The 19,280-nt window shown below is 54.2% G+C and overlaps 1 long non-coding RNA gene across 1 annotated transcript; it reads left to right on the forward strand.

Moving 5' to 3' along the window:
• The first annotated feature begins 9,393 nt into the window (after positions 1-9,393).
• LOC136561681 (uncharacterized) lies at positions 9,394-10,980 on the forward strand. Its single transcript, XR_010784382.1, has 2 exons — positions 9,394-10,586; positions 10,804-10,980. It is a non-coding gene; the product is annotated as an uncharacterized lncRNA (long non-coding RNA).
• The last annotated feature ends 8,300 nt before the right edge of the window (positions 10,981-19,280 follow it).

Below are 19,280 nucleotides of genomic sequence, written 5' to 3' on the forward strand. Positions count from 1 at the left end.
AGGTTTCCATCTCCCCCTGCCCTGTTTCCTTGACTTTAGCTGAATCTTTCTCTGACAGAAAGACAGGAAGCTCAGGTGTGTTAGGAGATTAGTGTGAGCATTGGCAGAGGTGAATGGTGAGGAATCCAGAGGCTTGTGCAACTCTCTTCCATGAAGAGTCCCTTGTTGTATATTTCCAATAAACCAGAGCTGAAATGGCAAGTCAGCGATTGGGGAAATACAGCACTGAGACAATAAAGCTGTAACATGCCTTGCTTTGAGAGGGACAAGTAAGACAACAAACATTCAAACAGCAAATACTGAGAAGATGAAGAAAAAACCCGAATTTTTCTAAGGTTTTCTAATGTTTGTTTCCTTCTCTGCACCTTTTGAAGATTGCCTATATCCTATTTCCATTGTTTTCTTTTTTCCTGTCTTGAGAATGAATTTTGCATTCTGGATATTTTAAGTCAGACATAAGACAAGTTCCATATTGTTTGGCAATCACGAAAAGGTAAGTTTAGAGGTAACATCCATTATCTTTGATGATTGGATCAGACTCAATTTTAAATAGCCTTGTATGTCATGCTCATATGCAAAGATGCTAGATTGATCCTTTGAAGGGCATTAAACCAAGAAACAAGTACTTCAAAAGCTCTGGAGGTGGCTGCCATGGTGAGTTTCCCTGAGGTGTCACAGGCCCAGGCCTGCTCCATGGCGGATTTCCTGAGGACTGGCAGTCCCAGCCCCGTTCCATGGCCGGTTTCCTGAGGGGTCCCAAGCCCAGCATTGCTCCATGGCCGGTTTCCTGAGTTGTCACAGCCCCAGGCCTGCTCCATGGCCAGTTTCCCTGAGGTGTCACAGCCCCAGCCCCGCTCCATGGCCGGTTTCCCTGAGGGCTGGCAGTCCCAGTCCCGCTCCATGGCCGGGTTTCCTGGTCACTTCGAGGTGCTGTTCCTCTCTCTCTATGGGAGAAAGAAGAGGCCGGGGAGCTTGCAGAGCAGGCCTAGAGCCACGAGGGCTCTACTCCCTGCTCAGCCCTGCGTGAGCCCTGCTCCTTCCCTCCTTCTCCTCCCGCTGTCAGGTCGCACTGACACTCGGCCTGAGCCCAGCGTTCCCTTTTGGGGCCAAGGGAAATCTCTGCTCCTGCCTCTGGCACAGGGCGCTCTGCCAGCAGGTCAGGGAAGGAGACAGCCCCAGAGAGAGGCGTGAGCAGTGGAGGAAAGCCAACATCACTGCAGTCTTGCAAAAGGGCACCAAGAAGGAGCCAGGAAAGTGCAGGCCCATCAGCCTCAGCTCCATCCCCAGAAAGGTGACAGAACAGCTCCTCTTGGATGCCATCTCTGAGCCTGTGCAGTAACAGGAATGGAAACCATGCTTGACCAATCCCACAGCCCCCTCTGCTGCAGTGACTGGCTGGGTTTGCGAGGGGAGAGCAGTGGTTGTTGTCAGCTGGGACTTCAGCAAGGCTTTGTCCCTGCCTCCCCTAACAGGCTCCTGAGGCAGCTCAGGGCCAGTGGGGCAGAGAAGTGGCCAGGGGAGCTCCAAACTCAGATAGCTGTGAGCTCAGGGGGCCGTGCTGGGGCCAGCCTTGTTTGCCTTATTCCCCAGTGACCTGGCAGAAGGGACAGAGCGCTGCCTCAGCGTTTGCTGATGGGACAGAACCGGGAGCAGGGGCTGAGGCACCACAAGGCTCTGCTGCCCTTCAGCGAGACCTGGACAGGCTTAGAGAGTTGAGCAGAGAGGGACCAATTGAAATTGCACTGGGGAAAGCCTCTAGAAGAGCTTCAGGCTCTGTAATTAGCAGGCAACAGAAGTGTTTTAGTATACTGGAGTCTATAACGGTGTCTTGTAATGTCGAGTCAGGGAAACCCCTGCTTCTGTGCGTGTTCCAGGACCAGTTCCTTGTATGTATGTCAAGAAAGTCTTGGAGAGAAACATGAATGAATTCAGAAACTTCCCCTGATATTATTTTGGATTTTCACAATTTTCTGGAATGCCGGGTGAAGTGTAAGGATGCCAAAAGGAAAGTGAAAGCAAACCAATAAATCTTTAAAACATCAGAAGCATCTCCAGTTTGTTCCTTGAAGAAGTTGCCAAACAATGTCACTTTTGAAATCCTTTGAAAGATCTAATAGGAAAAAGCACTGGCCAAAAGTGCTGCCCTGTGTTTCTGAACAGCAACATGCATTTTGTGTTGATGCAAGGTTTGTACCAGGGTTTGGGGTTTTTGTGTGTGTGTGTGTGCTTTGAATGTGAGTCTTTGCAGGACTATTAATAATTAGACCATGTACTGAAGAGAACATGTTACTGTGTTGTGCTGTCCAGTGCTGAAGAGGGTTGAGACAGAGCAGGTAGCTGTGTGTCTGTGTGTAAGTTGCAGGAGCAGCACCGGAGCAGTGCCCAGGGCCTGGAGAAGCAAACGGGTTCCCGGTGCTGAGGACAAAGCGTCCAGAGCTCGGGATTGTCCGGCCAAGCTCTTCTGGCTCCTTGTGCTTCGAGCCCTGGCCGGGAGCCCTGCAGAGCCCCGGGTGCAGCTTCCCAACTTCCCCCTCTTCCTCTGCCTCCTCCCTGTCTCCAGGGTAAAGGCACTCCCGGGCATTGCACTGGCTGTGCCTCCATCCTAGACCAGTGAAGGGATCGTTTCCCAGCCAAGGTGGCTCTCCCATGGAGACAGGAAAATGGACAAACTCCTGCTGCCCCAGCATCAGGCAGGTGCAGGGTGTCCCTGCCTGTCAGCCCCTGCCCTGCTTCCCAGAGATCCCACTGCTTGTTCTAGAAGTCATGGATCTGGATTTCCAGGAGCATGTTTACATAGACATCAATGACAAAAATTGACAAGAATTGTTTGTGCGTCTCTTCCTGATTTCTTTCCAAGGTATTTTCTAGTAGGAAAGCATGGACCAAACTGGCAAAGTTCCTATAATGCAGGAAAAGCATCCTCCTGCCTTTGACTTGGGTTGAGAACTGTTGCAAGCACTCCTGTCAAACGTACACAGAACATTCTCAGTGAATTTCATGTGTTTCCACAGAGTCAGTAGAAAAGATGACGTTTCTAAGGAGCTTAATACAAATTTTTCCATTTATATGAAATGTCAAAGTTATTAGTTCATAGGATGACAGGATAACAGAGGTCTGGAGGCAGCTGTGGTGGTCTCCAGGTTTATCTCCTGTAGCCAGTGGTGATCAGCAGCAGCATCAAATCAGGTTCATCTTAGTTTTCTCCAGACAGGTCTTGAGGAAAAGGTCAGTTCACCTAGAGCAGGGTTTGAATCTCTGCCGTGCAGGAGACTCCGCACCGGCTCTCTGGGCCACCGGCTGCCAGGGGCAGGAGCAGAGATTTCCCTTGGCCGGGGCCGGAGCCCTGGCGTGGCAGTGCCTGAACAGCACCTTCCTGCCTGCAGTACCACCCTCGATGGCTGCCCCAGGGCCTGGCATTTGACCCTGCACTTGCTGCAGGAGTCCTGGCCCTGCTTCCGCCCTGAGCAAATGCTCGGACCGATCTCAGAGCCTCGGTGCCCGAGGGGGCCGCCACAAGTGGATGCCAGGGACCTGAGGCCATGGCTGCCCCAATTTTGGGTACACGGTGCTGATGTCAGAGTGGCCATTGTGACCTGTGCGACCAAGGCCACAAAAGGGAACGCTGGGCTCAGGCCGAGTGTCAGTGCGACCTGACAACGGGAGGAGAAGGTAGGGCAGGGACGTGGCTGCTCAGGGACCAGAGGGGCCCCACACCTCGGGGCTCTGGGCCTGTGCTGCAGGCTCACCTGCCTCTCCCTTCCCAGAATCAGCGGAGGAACAGCCAGAGGACACTGTGGTGTTCCTTAATGCAGCGACGGGAGGAGAAGGCGGACAGGAGCAGGGCCCACGCAGGGCTGAGCAGGGAGTAGAGCCTCGTGGCTCTGGGCCTGTTCTGCAAACTCCCCCCCACTCTTCTTCCTCCCATAGAGAGAGAGAGGACCAACACCTCAAGCGACCATGTCACTCGAGGAGAGGGACTCAGCGCAGACACCGGCCATGGCTGACAGCAAGCAGGAGGGCCCTGGTGCCAGGGAGGCAGGTGAGGGCAAAGCAGCCCTCTGACAGCCTGGCCCAGGGGCTCTTGTGGCAGCAGGCAGTGTGGGGATCAGAGCAGAGGCAGGGGGAGGCAGGAGCTGCTCAGCCATGCCGGGGCCGGGAGCCTCCCTCCTGCCCAAGTGGGGCCCAGCTGGGCCAGGGGGCAGCTCCTGGGACAGCCGTGCCCACAATGGCCCCTGCTCTGCAAGGCCTCCAGCCCTGCCCATCAGCCAGGCAGGGACAGAGCAGCCTTGGGGCCGATGCTGCTGCAGGCTCAGAGCCCCGCAGAGCTGCTCATGCCCGCTGCCACTGGCTCTGTCCCCTGCAGCCTGCATGCTGTGTCGCCGTGCCGAGGCTGACCCGCACATGTGCGGTGAGAAACTGGAGAAGGGTGGGCTCTGTGCCCACGTGTTCTGCATGGTGAGTGACTCGGGGCGCTCCCTCCACCATTGCAATGAGCACTCCTGCCGCCCTCTCCTCATCAGCTCCTCCCCTTGCCTGCAGTTCTTCGCCACTCTGCTACCTCGCCAAGAGATGGACCGCGTTGGACTCATGGGCTTTCTCCCTCGGGATCTCCTAATTGCAGTCCGGCGGGCGGCACAGAAGGTGAGAGCGTGACAAGAGCAGGGAGATTTGTGCCTGGCGAGGTTTGCCAGAGCTTAGCGCAGAGAGCAGGAAAGAAAGGCCGGCCCAACAGCCGCGACAAAGTCTGGCTCCCAGCAGCTGTGGCACAGAGGCCCTGGCACAGGAGCCTCCCTCCTCCACCAGGCGGCTCTGTGGGCTGGGACCCGGCAGCGGCCACATCCTGCGCTCTGCCCGGAGCCGTGGGGCTGCCAGGGGAGCCCTCGAGGCTGCTGCTGCTGCTGATGGGGCTGCTTGGCTCTTTCCAGTACTGCTGCGTCTGCGGCCAGAGCGGGGCAACCATCATGTGCTGCAAGGAGTACTGTGACAGATGGTTCCACCTGCCCTGTGCCAAGGAGGGCGGCTGTGTCAATATATACGTTACTCCGTTCAGGTACCTCCTCTCCCTTTCTGGCCATCACTGGGGAAGGATCCAGCGTTTCTCACTTTCCCCTTTGCTTTGCCCCCAGCTCCTTCTGCCCTGAGCACCGTCCAGAGCAGGAGGTGGAGGTGACTCCAGAGCCGGACACCATTTGCTCCATCTGCCTGGAGCCTGTGGAGGACAGAATGACCTTCACAACCCTGGTGTGCCCAACGTGCAAAAGGGCCTGGTTCCACAGGGACTGCATCCAGGTTGGAGCCCTCCCCTCAGCCCTGGGGCACAGCAGGTGCTCAGCAGCAGCAGCAGCAGCAGCAGCAGCAGGGCCTCGCTCACCCTGCCTGTGTTTGCCCTGCAGGGACAGGCCATGAGCGCTGGTCTTTTATGCCTCAAGTGCCCCCTGTGCAGAGACAGTGGGGAATTCCCTGTTGAAATGTTCATCTTAGGGATCCGAATCCCCTTCAGGTTGGTGTCTTCTGCCTGGCCCACCAGCCAGGAGGGTACAAGTGGTGTGCTGTGCCAGGCCCTGCCCCAGGCGCCCTGGCCCTGCCCTGTCCCATGAGTCTGGGCTTCAGCTTCGTGCCCAACTTGGAAAAGCGCTGGAGAAAGAGCAGGGACACCCTGGATCTCCGTGAGGGGAGGGCAGCAGAAATTCATCATCTCTTCCTTTCTCCATCAGACAGCCGACATGGGAGGACAACAATGCCTTTGCGGAGCTAGGAGAGAGGCATGGCCAGTGCAATGCCAGGGATTGCCTTTACCCTGGAGGCAGAGAGGAGGCAGAGGAAGAGGGGTAAGTTGGGATGCTGCACCTGGGGCTCTGCAGGGAACCTGTGTCTCCACAAGGCCTCAAAGCGGGAAGAACCAGAAGCGTTTGGCCAGACAACCACCTTCTGGCACACTTTGTCCTCAGTGCTATGAGCCTGTTTGCCTCCCCAGGCCCTGGCAATTGCTCCTGTGCTCCTCCTGTGCTGCCGAGGGCACCCACAGGCGCTGCTCTGGCCTGAGAAACAGCATAGACAGATGGGAGTGTGACACCTGTGCTGGGCTCGGAACATGTAGGAGTCAAAGCCCCCCTGTGTCCCTGGGCTGGGGGCAGTGCCCAGGCAAGGCTTGGCAGAGCCCATCCGCTCCTGGAGGGCTGGGGGCACTGCTCTGGCCTGGCCTGGCCTGGGGGTCCTTTGACATTCCTGCTTGCCCTTACAGCCTCCAGGATTGAGTCAGAGCTTAATGGCCCCAGGCTGGCCAGACAGTCAGGACTGGAATCTGCTCATGGCTCCTTAGAATCTGAGGCCATCATGCCCAGCTCCCACAGCCCTGTGCCATTGGTGCTGGTTTCCCCATCGCCATCTCCAGAGACGAGCAGCCACAGCAGGCCCCAACACGCAGCGTGGCAGCAGGTGCTGCCATCTTCCTCACTGGACACCAGCAGAATCAGCAGATCAAGGTCAACATGCAGCAGGTCCTCTGACCCTGATGACAGGGTCCATTCCAGACGTTCTGGGCCTGGCCGCAGGCAAAGCCGCTCTCGCCAGCAAGGTCGGGCCCAGAGTCCCCCTGTCCGCTCCAGGAGTCCCTGTGACAGGAACAGTGGGACAGGGCCAAGGTCTGAGAGGCCCAGGCAAAGGGAGACACCATCACAGACATCCCCCAGACGCAGCCGCTCCCACCAGCAAGGTCGGGCCCAGAGTCCCCCTGTCCGGTCCAGGAGTCCCTGTGACAGGAACAGTGGGACAGGGCCAAGAGCAGAGAGGCCCAGGCAAAGGGAGACACCATCACAGACATCCCCCAGACACAGCCGCTCCCACCAGCAAGGTCGGGCCCAGAGTGCACCTGTCCGGTCCAGGAGTCGACGTGACAGGAGCAGTGGGACAGGGCCAAGGGCTGAGAGGCCCAGGCAAACGGAGCCACCATCACAGACATCCCCCAGACGCAGTCGCTCCCGCCAGCAAGGCTGGGCCCAGAGTCCACCTGTCCGGTCCAGGAGTCGCCGTGACAGGAGCAGCAGGACAAGGCCAAGGACTGAGAGGCCCAGGCGAAGGGACACGTCATCGGGGACGCCCCCCAGACGCAGCCGCTCCCGCCAGCAGCGCCGGGCCTCGACTCAAACTGTGCGGTCCAGGAGTCGCCAGGACAGGAGCAGGAGGACAGCAGCGAGTGCTGAGAGGCCCAGGCGTAGGGGGACATGGTCGGGGACATCCCGCAGGAGCAGCCGCTCGCACCAGCGACGTCGGACCTCATCTGGGACCTCCAACAGCAGCACGTAGCGTCATCTTTTCTTTCTAGTCCATGTGTTGCTTGCCGGAAGTGAAGGTGAGAACGGTCAGTGCAGGGACCTTGAGATGTGCAGGTCTGTGAGAAAACCATACCAGCTCTTGATGTTTCTATTGGCAGGAAAGAAGTCTGTGCTAGATACCTTGATTTCTGTGTAACCGTGTATTCAGTGAAAAGTCACTTAAGGATGTGGCTTATTACAAAGGACTCTTGTTCCTGCCTTTAGACTCCAACCTGTGATGTTTCCCCACTGCTTACCCTTGATAATGAACCACTCCTTAATGGGCTTGGATATGCTTAGGGAGACATTCAAAGCAAGGTGGCTCTTAGGGAAGCTGTCTCTGAAAAGGACGTGTGCTGTGTTGCTATCTTTGAACAATTTCATTTCCGTAAAGCCAAAAAAAGAAGAAAGAAGAGAGTGAGACACTGCCTCAAGTGGCTGAAGACAACTTTTACAGTATTGCTGCGGATTTGAAAGACTTGATTGGACCTTCAAAGAACAAACCAGAATAGACGGAGGAAATACCCTGGGGCAAAGAGGATGCACAGGACTCTGCCCCAGATGACCATTTGGGACCTTTGCCTGAGAACGACACAGCTCAGAAGCTGAGTACTTTCAAGTTTTCCTTCTTTGGAGGCACAGAGGAGTTGGGCATCAAAGAAGGCAACAGCAGAACCCTTCTGACATGCCATTGCTAAGGAAGAGCTTCTGGCAGGCACTGTAGGGCAATACGGTGTAAAGAAGGTCAGGGTCCAGGGGATTTTCAGCAGCAGAAGTCAGTAATCAGGCAGAAGCATTTTGATCTTCATTTCTGCTTGCCAGGGCTGTGATAGATTAATGAGAGGTAACTCTTGCTTGCATCTCAGGAATTCTGAAAGGCATGCTTTGAGAAGGCATTGGGGTTTTTGCTGAGTGGTGGAAAAGCTGGTTCTCATGCCCTGAATTCCTCAAACGGGTTAAAAGGTGACACATCAGTCATATCAAGTTTCATAGAACCCAACAAGATTTTAAAGGAAATGTGCGTTAATGTAGAGGGAGGAGCCAAGTCCGGGAGCTGACCCCAAGATCCATGAGCATTCTGTTTGTTACTGAATTCTACTCTTGGACCTTTAGAAAAAGGAAACGGAATGACACATGATCTTTGGGGTGTCCTAACCTTAGATAAAATGAGGCCGTCTGAAATGAAGATGAAACAACATTAAATCGAGTCCCAGTCACGTAGGAGAGAAAAGAAACCGCGAGAAGTTATCCACAATATTAAAAAACCCAACGCAACAGCACAAAGCAACGAGTCCCCCACACTTGTGCTGATCTGAGAAGGTATTCATGGTCTTCTGAATGACAAATGTTTAAGAATACATAAGGGATCCCTAGAACAAAGTGGAGCAGAGATGTAGCTTAGAAAATCTGGCAGGGGCAGATTCTGTCCTTCCTAAATCTGTCTTCTCCACTCTAAGTATTTCACTTGAAAGGAGGAATTTTTCCTGACCAGTAGGGGAAGAATCTGGTTTTGGCTTTTTTTTCTCTATGGGTGCTGTCATTGCAGAGCCTTATGCCCTTGGAACAATAAAGCCGGTAAAAGCCACATGGCAAGAGGATCCACGTTTCCAAGACAGCAGTTCTGAGGGTGATGATGAGCCTGAGATGTCAGAGATTGAACAGGACCAAGAAACGCAAGTTCCATTTCTCTTTGTTGTCTACTTGGCTGTAGTAGTTGGATGCTGTGGGAATATTAACTCAGGAAATGGGAAAGGGACATTGCACACCTCTGAGCAACCAAAGTCATCTCGGAAAATCGTTTGTGCTGCACAGAGTCAAAACTCCCAGCAGCACATTTGATGTGAAGATGAATATGGGAAGAGAGAGTTGAGCACAAGAAATTAACTGGGTCATTTTGGTTTGACCAACTCCAAAGTGAGTTTGGCTAAAAGCCAAAGACACGGTCAGTTTTCTCTTTAAAAGTGGGTTTTGTAAAAAAAAAAGCTCTATTTGGGGTTCCTAGGGAATAAAGCTTTTCAATGGATACCATTTCTCTGAAGCACTAAGTTTGAAGTCATGTCCATGGAATTTGATAGTACAATTTAGGATGCTCAAATCCCTTTGTCCTTGTCTAAGTTTCTTTCTTTACCACGCACAGGAAGTGCTAGAGTTTTTTTCTTCTCCAAAGATGATGAACGCCTAAGAGATATGACAGAATTTCTTCAACCCCTTTTCTATTTTTTTCCTTTTAAACCCTTCCTGGAATTCAGGGAGGAGGAAAAAATGCTGCCTAGTTATGAAAGTTTTCTAGTCAAAAATTTGCCACCCTTATTTGTGGTCCAAGTTGTGGTAGAATCCTGTGAGAAAGTCCTGGTAAAATAGAGGCCAAGCAGATTTCTGGCTTTCTTGTCTTTCAGACAATTACCGAATAGGAATCTGGACTTGTAGAGTTTACCAGAAACTTAGTCCCTTGTCAGGTTACCTAGACATTTTGGATCCTTTCAGGTATTTAAATCATCTTTAACTTTTTCCTCTCTTTCTGGTGTTACCGTTAGAAACGTTTGAGTGTTCTTCTTGTGAGCCACATATGTCCCTGGGGTTCTTTGTGCTAATGCATCTGGGGCTTTCTCTTCTGAATCCAGTCAATTTTGTATTTAGAAACAAAGACAACAACAACCAAAGGAAACATACACAGTGCCCAAAACCTGCACAGGCCACCAAAACAATTGCTGGTTCTATTTTGTAGAATAGAGTCTTAAGACAAGCTTAAAGGATGTGCCTTCCATGAGACTGATTGGATAGCAGTGGTGAAAGGCACTGCTGCGTTCACACAGTTAGCGGCCTGCAATCTTCCAGCCAGCCTGATTTACAGGGTGTGTTGAAATGGAGAGCTCAGGCCTCAGCAGGCCTCAGTTCTGGGGGAAGATGGGGGGTGCTGGTGCTGAGCTTCAAATGAAAGAGCTGCCATTTCACTGCAATTCAGATTGCAGCATGTTGAGGAAAACTGCTGCTGCCTTTCTTTCCATGTTCTTAGCACAGCAGGCCGCAGTAGGGAACATTTCTGCTGAAGCCAAGGTGTGGTGGGGGGCAGGAGAACAGGAAGGATGGTGAAGAATTGATTTCTGCTTTTAGTGCAGTGTTGGTCATGATTGTTAGAAGCAGCAGCACAATCACAAGCGTTTAAGCCTATTAATTGGTTGTTTCTTTTGTGCAGAGGGTCCACAGTTATTCTGTAGATTGGTAGAACTCAGTGAAGAAAAAGAGGGTTAGGAAGACAGACGTAGATTATTGCTTGAGGTGAGTATGTAACATCTGTTCCCTGGTAAGCCTGGGTGAAAGCTGAGCCTGGGGAGGGACTGCAGGTATGAATGTGCATGCAAAATGAATTCAGGACCTCGAGAAGAGCTTTAAATTTGTAATGAAGAGGGAAGAGACGTTTTTTAGTGTACCGGTGTGTATAACATCTCGTTGTGTGGTCCAGTCAGGTAAACCACTACATCTTTGTATGTTACAGGTGCAGCTACTTAACTGTATGTAAGGATAGTGAATGTAGAGACTTCTCCTAATAGTGGATTCAGAAACTTCTCGGAAGAATTTGTTAGGTTTTCATTATTTTCTGGAACGCCGAAGGAAGCATAAGGATACCCTATAGGAAGTGCAAGCAAACCAATAAACCTTTTAGTGATTAGAAGCGAGTCACGTTTGTTTCTTGAAGGAGTTGCCAAACAACGTTACTTTCAAAATCCTTTCAAAGGTCTAACAGGGCTCAATATCAGCAAACCCTGTTAGGCCGTGTTTGGGAGCTGGGGCTGAGGCTCTTGTGTCCTGGGGAGCCACGGGAAGGCTCCAGTCCTGACTGTGAGGCCAGGCCGGGGCCATGGAGCTCCAGCCCATCCCTGGTGGATGCAAGGGCCAGCAGGAATGTCAAGGGACCCCAGGGCCAGGCCAGGCCAGAGCAGTGCCCCCAGCCCTCCAGGAGCGGATGGGCTCTGCCAAGCCCAGCCTGGGCACTGCCAAGCCCAGCCCAGGGACAGGCGGGTGCTTTGCCCAAGAGCCGTGCCCAGAGCAGCAGAGCTGTCACAGCCCCAGCTGGTTCTGCTCTGCGTCAGGCCTGAGCAGGGCCCGTGGGTGCCCTGGGCAGTGCAGGAGCGGCACAGGAGCAGCTGCCAGGGCCTGGGGAGGCACAGGGGTCAGCCTTGGCTCGGTGACACAGCATGCAGGCTGCAGGGGACAGAGCCAGTGGCAGCGGACATGAGCAGCTCTGCGGGGCTCTGAGCCTGCAGCAGCATCGGCCCCAAGGCTGCTCTGTCCCTGCCTGGCTGATGGGCAGGGCTGGAGGCTTGCAGAGCAGGGGCCATTGCGGGCACGGCTGTCCCAGGAGCTGCCCCCTGGCCCAGCTGGGCCCCACTTGGGCAGGAGGGAGGCTCCCAGCACCCGCATGGCCGAGCAGCTCCTGCCTCCCCCTGCGTCTGCTCTGATCCCCCACACTGCCTGCTGCCACAAGAGCCCCTGGGCCAGGCTGTCAGAGGGCTGCTTTGCCCTCTCCTGCCTCCCTGGCACCAGGGCCCTTCTGCTCTCTGTCAGACATGGCCAGTGTCTGTGCGGAGTCCCTCTCCTCCAGTGACATGGTCACTTCGGGCCTCTGGTCTTCTGTATGCAAGGAAGAAGAGTGGGGGGGAGTTTGCAGAGCAGGCCCAGAGCCACGAGGCTCTACTCCCTGTTCAGCCCTGCGTGAGTCCTGCTCCTGTCCACCTTCTGCTCCCGTTGTTTTGTTGAGGAACACTGCAGTGTCCTCTGGCTGTTCCTTTGCTGATTCTGGGGAGAGGCAGGTGAGCCTGCAGCACAGGCCCAGAGCCCCGAGGTTTGTTTCATGTTTTAACCTGCATGGATCTCCTTTTAGGATAGGTGGAGAAAAAGGAGCAGGCTGCTGAAATTGCTTCAGTTTCTACCACAAAAAGCAATGTGTTTGTACCACCTACTAGCAGAAAACCCCTGTTTTCCAACAGCCTATTACTAAAAATTTGCCTTTCCATGGAACCAGCACGAATGCATCAGGGATCAGCATCCATTGGCAGAACAATGACTTTTACTAACTACTTACTACAGAACTACTAAAAAGCGGAACACTATGTCGCAGACATCTTTCATGAAAAATCCTTTCTTAGGATTTTTCCTTGTGACAAGCTGCAGTTCAGCAACCAAAGTAAACAATGGTTATCTGCTGCTGTGGAATGCAACAGGTGATTGGTCTCCTGTGGGTGTTTGGATTTCTTGACCACTCATGGCAGAGCTGGCTCTTGCTCTGTCTGAGACACAGATCTTTGTTATTCATTCTTTTCTATTCTTAGCTTAGCTAGCTGCTGAAGAAACTTTTCCTTTCTATTGCTTTTTAGTATAGTCTTAATGTAACATATATCATAAAATAATAAATCAAGCCTTCTGATCATGGAGTCAACATTCTCGTCTCTTCTTCATCCTGAAAACCCTTGTGACCACAGTCACAATTGGTGACCCCTGACTGAGGAGGACAATCATCACTTGGTGAGACCACCAGAGGAGCATTGCTGCACTCGGTAAACCCTGAATGTGTGGCATTGATGGTTGCTTCACAAGTGACCACAGAAGTGGATTCTAGCCAGGAGCTGAAGAACTGAAGATCCGAATTTGGACAGAGTTCACAGCAAGGCTGACCACAAAGAGAACCTTCTGAAAAGCCTCCAGGAAGATGTTCGGAAAGCTCAGCAGCACCATGCAGATAGCCAGAGAGTCCTGGACACTGTCACAAGGTACTGTTGGTTTTTCCCCTCCTAAAGATGAGGCCATTCGCAGTTTGTGGCTGCTCATCTGGAGGACTCCTCCCCTAGAGGATGAGGTTCCATTCTCCCCTTCAGAGGAGAAACTTATTGCCCTCTGGCAAAAATGGGGTGAAGAGGACAGAATTCTCCTGTTGGAGACAGATCTCTATGAGTTTTTTCGATGGGCAAAGCTCTTTGGTTTTTTTACGAATGTGCTATATGCCCTCGATATGTTTGTCTGGGAGTGTATGGGCTCCATTTTCCAATTCTTTTTATACCGGGGGTTCGGATGCCCCTCGATTTATCCAACCTTTTTGAAGCTCTTTCTAGTCTTGAAACGGAGAGCAGCTGTTTTTCCCTGGATTGCTAACTGCAAGGGGAAAGCCCCGTTCCCCCCAATTCCGGGGGAAGACCCTTTGGAGGGGGACGATCTGCTGCTTTCCAGCCCCCCTGAACCACAGTGGGGGGGCGAAGTTTCGCCCGCAGCCGAAGTTTTTTTTACTGCGTCTTCGGAGCATGCTCAGACGGAGCCGTTTGTTCCCCCCTCCGGTTGCTCTCAGGGGGGATGGGAGTGGGCGGCGCCGCCCCGGCCAGCGCCACGGGCACCGCCCCAACCCGCCCCGCGGGTGCGGGCGGTTCCCCGCGCGCCCCGTCCCGCGGCCGCCCCTCCGGGGGAGCCTGTGGGCGCTCCAGCCGCGGTTCCACCGGCTTCCCTGCCTGCATCTATCTCAGAGACACCGCTTCCCGCGGCTGCGCCGATGTTGCTGGGCAACAGCGATCCACCGCTCCCCCCGGCCGTCCCGCCGCCTTCTGCGACTGCGGTTCCGCGGCCGATGTCAGAGTCCGGCGCAGAAGAAGCTGCCGACCCCGTGCCGCCCCCGCCGCCCCCGCCGCCTCCCCAGGCGGCCCCGCTGCCCGCCCCTGCGGGGACTCCGTTCTCCATGTCTGCGTCAGAGGCTGCCTTGGAGCCGGCGGCAGCAGCAGAGGCGCCTCCTGCATCCAGCGTGACTTCCTCCCCGAGTTTTTCGGGTTGTCCCGGGGCTGCCCCTACGGGGAGAGCTGGGACAGGGGAAGAGGGCGTCAGCCTGTCCTTCCGTGGAGGAGGCATGGCCCGACAGCTGGCTGTGGGCGCAGCGCGGCTGCCTGTTTTCAAGATCAGCATTCTTGGCGGGTTGGGGGGTGTTTGGTCCGGGGTTTCCCCCTGGGGGATGCGAATCTCTCTGCCGCCCCTCGCGCGCCCCAGCGGCGAGGGGAAGGTGGGTCCCGAAAGTTCTGCCCCTGGTCCCCAGCCCAGAGCGGGTGGCGGTGGTGCCGTGAGGCAGATGGGAGGAACACCTGGTGCATTTGCATTGCAGAGGCAGAGGGCACAGCAGGAAGCGAGCATCGCTTGTCTGCTGTGGGGAAAGGACATCCCCAGACCCGAGACGAAGATTCTCGGGACAGCTTCTGTCTTCCCATTGCCGGCATGCCTCGGTGATTTTGGGGAAAGGAAGCGTTTGGTCACCCCTTCTGCCATTGTACTGGCAGCAGGGTGCGGGTCTGTGCCAATGCAGAGCCTGCCTCGGGGGCTGGGCCTGGGCTGTCTGGCTTGGTTGCTTGGGCCAGGGCCACCTCCCAGCCTCCTGTTGAGTTTGGGGGCTTTGCTTCCCCCTTCTGGTCCTGGGCCACCTTTCAGTGGGCCAGGTCTGGGGTTCCTGATCCTTCCACATGGGCCAGGGCCCCCAAGGGCCTCTCTCTGGCTCCTCTACTGCTGCTGCTGCTCTTTCCGACAAGACAAAAAAAAAAAAAAAAAAAAAAAAAATTTAAATTGAATAAAAAAGGGTGAAAGAGCTGGCAGCAGCTCAGAGGCATTGAGGAGCCAGGGATTGGCTTCAGCCCAAGTTGTTCAATGAAGGGCTGTGGCAAGACATTTCAGAAATTTTCTAATTTTCTCAAAATTGTTTGAAGACTGTCAATGGACTTTTGATAAATATTGATGGACCTTTCTGTAGCAAGCCTGTTTCAGGACCAAAAGAAACTTTCAGATATGGCAAAGAGGAACATCTTCAAGCCATGGACTTTTCCTGAAACTCAGCTGCTTGGACTTGAATTTTCTTTGCATTGTTTTTGCATTTTCTTATATTATAGAATTGTTTTAGTAATATGATAGAATTTTATGTTCTACAGGTGAAGAAATTCCCAGTGCATTCCACAGGAGCACTTGAGTGGAGTTTGATTGGCAACAGATAACCTGTCAAGTGTTTGTCTTTTTCTTTGGCATGAGTACAGCAGAGAAAATTACAAACACTATTTCCTTTTAATTTAACTAAATAAAAAAAGGTGACATGTCGCAGACATCTTTCATGAAAAATCCTTTCTTAGGATTTTTCCTTGTGACAAGCTGCAGTTCAGCAACCAAAGTAAACAATGGTTATCTGCTGCTGTGGAATGCAACAGGTGATTGGTCTCCTGTGGGTGTTTGGATTTCTTGACCACTCATGGCAGAGCTGGCTCTTGCTCTGTCTGAGACACAGATCTTTGTTATTCATTCTTTTCTATTCTTAGCTTAGCTAGCTGCTGAAGAAACTTTTCCTTTCTATTGCTTTTTAGTATAGTCTTAATGTAACATATATCATAAAATAATAAATCAAGCCTTCTGATCATGGAGTCAACATTCTCGTCTCTTCTTCATCCTGAAAACCCTTGTGACCACAGTCACAACACTACTTTTACTAACTGATGGCTTCCATGGAATCTAAGCACTCAACTTACTTTATGTGGCGTATTTGAGGGACAACTGCAAGAAATCCTGCTATTAAATTCATAGCACTGGACAAAGAAATACCTGACTGCTTTTTCAGAGTTTAATGTACTAACAAAATGACACAGGCAGACCTTTTTATTGTCAAAACTTTTGGAACGTTTTTTCACCCTCATGTTCCTCCTGATATAGTTGAGATTATCTAAGTAATTAGATTCGGTATCTTTTCAGTCTTCCCATTCATGCCCTGAATATTTTGCCAGACCTTCCTTTTTATTTTCAATTCTGTGGTTTCCCTCTGGTGTTTTAAATCAGATGTTTCAGTATTTTACTATCTGTGGTGCTACTCTCTCGGATCTAGTGAAGAGGGCCAAGCAGTGCCGGTCTGCCGGCAGGTCCCAGGCGTCGCTCCTGCTGGCGGCCCCGGGGCAGGAGCGACGCCGGCGCTGCCATGGCCGGGCTTCCCTCAGGTGTCGGCACTGCCAGCCCGGCTCTGCCCAGCGGCCCCGGCGCTGCCATGGCAGGGCTTCCCTCAGGTGTCGGCACTGCCAGCCCGGCTCTGTCGGGGGCTCTGGCACCGCCACGGCGCACGGCAGCTCTGGCACTGCAGCCTCGGCCAGCAGCCCGATCCCTGGTGGATGCATGGGCAAGCAGGAATGTCAAGGGACCCCAGGGCCAGGCCAGGCCAGAGCAGTGCCCCCAGCCCTCCAGGAGCGGATGGGCTCTGCCAAGCCCAGCCTGGGCACTGCCAAGCCCAGCCCAGGGACAGGCGGGTGCTTTGCCCAAGAGCCGTGCCCAGAGCAGCAGAGCTGTCACAGCCCCAGCTGGTTCTGCTCTGCGTCAGGCCTGAGCAGGGCCCGTGGGTGCCCTGGGCAGTGCAGGAGCAGCACAGGAGCAGCTGCCAGGGCCTGGGGAGGCACAGGGGTCAGCCTTGGCTCGGTGACACAGCATGCAGGCTGCAGGGGACAGAGCCAGTGGCAGCGGACATGAGCAGCTCTGCGGGGCTCTGAGCCTGCAGCAGCATCGGCCCCAAGGCTGCTCTGTCCCTGCCTGGCTGATGGGCAGGGCTGGAGGCTTGCAGAGCAGGGGCCATTGCGGGCACGGCTGTCCCAGGAGCTGCCCCCTGGCCCAGCTGGGCCCCACTTGGGCAGGAGGGAGGCTCCCAGCACCCGCATGGCCGAGCAGCTCCTGCCTCCCCCTGCCTCTGCTCTGATCCCCCACACTGCCTGCTGCCACAAGCAGCCAGCGGGAGCGGCTGCGTCTGGGGGGCGTCCCCGATGATGGCTCCCTTTGCCTGGGCCTCTCAGCCCTTGGCCCTGTCCCGCTGCTTCTTTCACAGCAACGCCTGGAGCGGACAGGTGGGCTCTGGGCCACCTCTTGCTGGAGGGAGCCGTTGTGTTGTGGGGACGCCCGCGCAGGTGTCTCCCTTCGTCGGGGTCTCTCAGCCCTTGGTCTTGTACTGCTGCTCCTGTAACGCTGACTCCTCAAGGGCACAAGTCGATTTGGGGCCCGACCTTGCTGGCCAGAGCGGCTTCGCCCGCGGCCAGGCCCAGCACGTCTGGAATGGACCCTGTCCTCAGAGTCAGGGGAGCTGCTGTACATTGACCTTGATGTGCTGGGGCTGCTGCTGTCCAGCGAGGAGGATGGCAGTGCCTGCTGCCACGCTGCGTGTTGGGGCCTGCTGTGGCTGCTGGTCTCTGCAGACAGAATTTGGTGCGCCAGACCCAATGGCCTGCGGCTATGAGAGCTGGGGCTGAAGGCCTCCAAATCTGGGGAGCCATGAGAAGGCCCCAGTCCTGACTGTCTGGCCAGCCTGGAGCCATTGAGCTCTGACTCAGCCCTGGAGGCTGTAAGGGCAAGCAAGAATGTCAAAGATTGCCCAGGCCAATGCTGTATTGCACTAAATAGTTTATTTAGTTGTTGTTTTGCACTGGGTGATGGGAAATTTGTACTGAGTATGGTATGTCGAGTATTCCCCCTCTCCCATCACATGGTCTATCCCCCACACACCCCCCTTTCTATACACCCTGGTGGTCTGTTCCCCCTCCCCTCGCCGCTCCCCAGTGGTATTCCATTGGCTGTGGTCCTCTTTTCCTGCCCCCATCACTTGGGTATAAAACTCCACTGCAGGTATGTCATGTCGTCTTTTCCACGTGGGTGGTTGCCGGACCAGAGGTGTCCCATCCCAAGTCATTAAACAGGACACTCATCCCCACGTGCAGAAGAGCGCGTCTCGTCTTTTGTTTTTGTCCATGTAAGACCATGTGGGCTAGGGTTCAAGCTGGCCGGATTGTAGCCATACAACAGCCCAGAGACACACAGAATCTTGCAAGGCCAGGCCAGAGCAGTGCCCCCAGCCCTCCAGCAGTGGACGCGCTCTGCCAAGCCTTGCCTGGGCACTGCCCCCAGCCCAGGGACACAGGGGGGCTTTGACTCCTACATGTTCCGAGCCCAGCACAGGTGTCACACTCCCATCTGTCTATGCTGTTTCTCAGGCCAGAGCAGCGCCTGTGGGTGCCCTCGGCAGCACAGGAGGAGCACAGGAGCAATTGCCAGGGCCTGGGGAAGCAAAGAAGTTTATGGCACTGAGGACAAAGCGTATCCACATAAGGTTGTCTGGCCAAGCTCTTCAAGTTCTTTGCACTTTGAGCCCTTGCCAAGATGTGGTTTCCCTGCAGAGCCCTGGGAGCAGCTTCCCAACTTGTTCCTCTTCCTCTGCCTCCTCTCTACCTCCAGGGTAAAGGCAATCCCTGGCATTGCACTGGCCGTGCCTCACTCCTAGCTCCACAAAGGCATCGTTGTCCTCCCATGTTGGCTGATAAAGAAATGAAAAGCTGTCCCTTATGGAGATCCAGGGTGTCCCTGCTCTTTCTCCATCGCTTTTCCAAGTTGGGCACGAAGCTGAAGCCCAGACTCACGGGACAGGGCAGGGCAAGGGCTCCTGGGGCAGGGCCTGGCACAGCACAGCACTTGTACCCTCCTGGCTGGTGAGCCAGGCAGAAAGACACCAACCTGAAGGGGATTCGGATCCCCAAGGAATTCTTGAATGTCTCTGCACAGGGAGCAGTGGAGGCATAAAAGACAGGCAGAGCCTGTCCACTTCTGAAGGGCTGGGGGCACTTCTCAGGACCCAGCCTGCCTTGGTCTTTGACATTCCTGCTAGCCCTTACAGCGTCCAGGGCTGAGCTGGTGCTCAATGGCTCCTGTCCAACTAGACAGGACGGAAGCCCTCTCACAGCTATGCAGAATCCTAGGCCATCAGCCCCAGCTCCAGTAGCTCACTGTCATTAGGAGATGTGGAGAAGAAGCAGCAGTGTCATAAGGTTGCTTTTGTTTTTACCGCAAAAAGGAGCGTGTTTGTTCCAGTTACCAGCAGAAAACACCTGTTTTCCCACAGCCTATTACTAAAAAAATCGCCTTTCCAAGAAATCTGCATGGATGGATCAGAGATCAGCA

This window comes from Molothrus aeneus, chromosome 12 (genome assembly GCF_037042795.1).
Source record: "Molothrus aeneus isolate 106 chromosome 12, BPBGC_Maene_1.0, whole genome shotgun sequence".
NCBI classification, from domain to species: Eukaryota; Metazoa; Chordata; class Aves; order Passeriformes; family Icteridae; genus Molothrus; species Molothrus aeneus.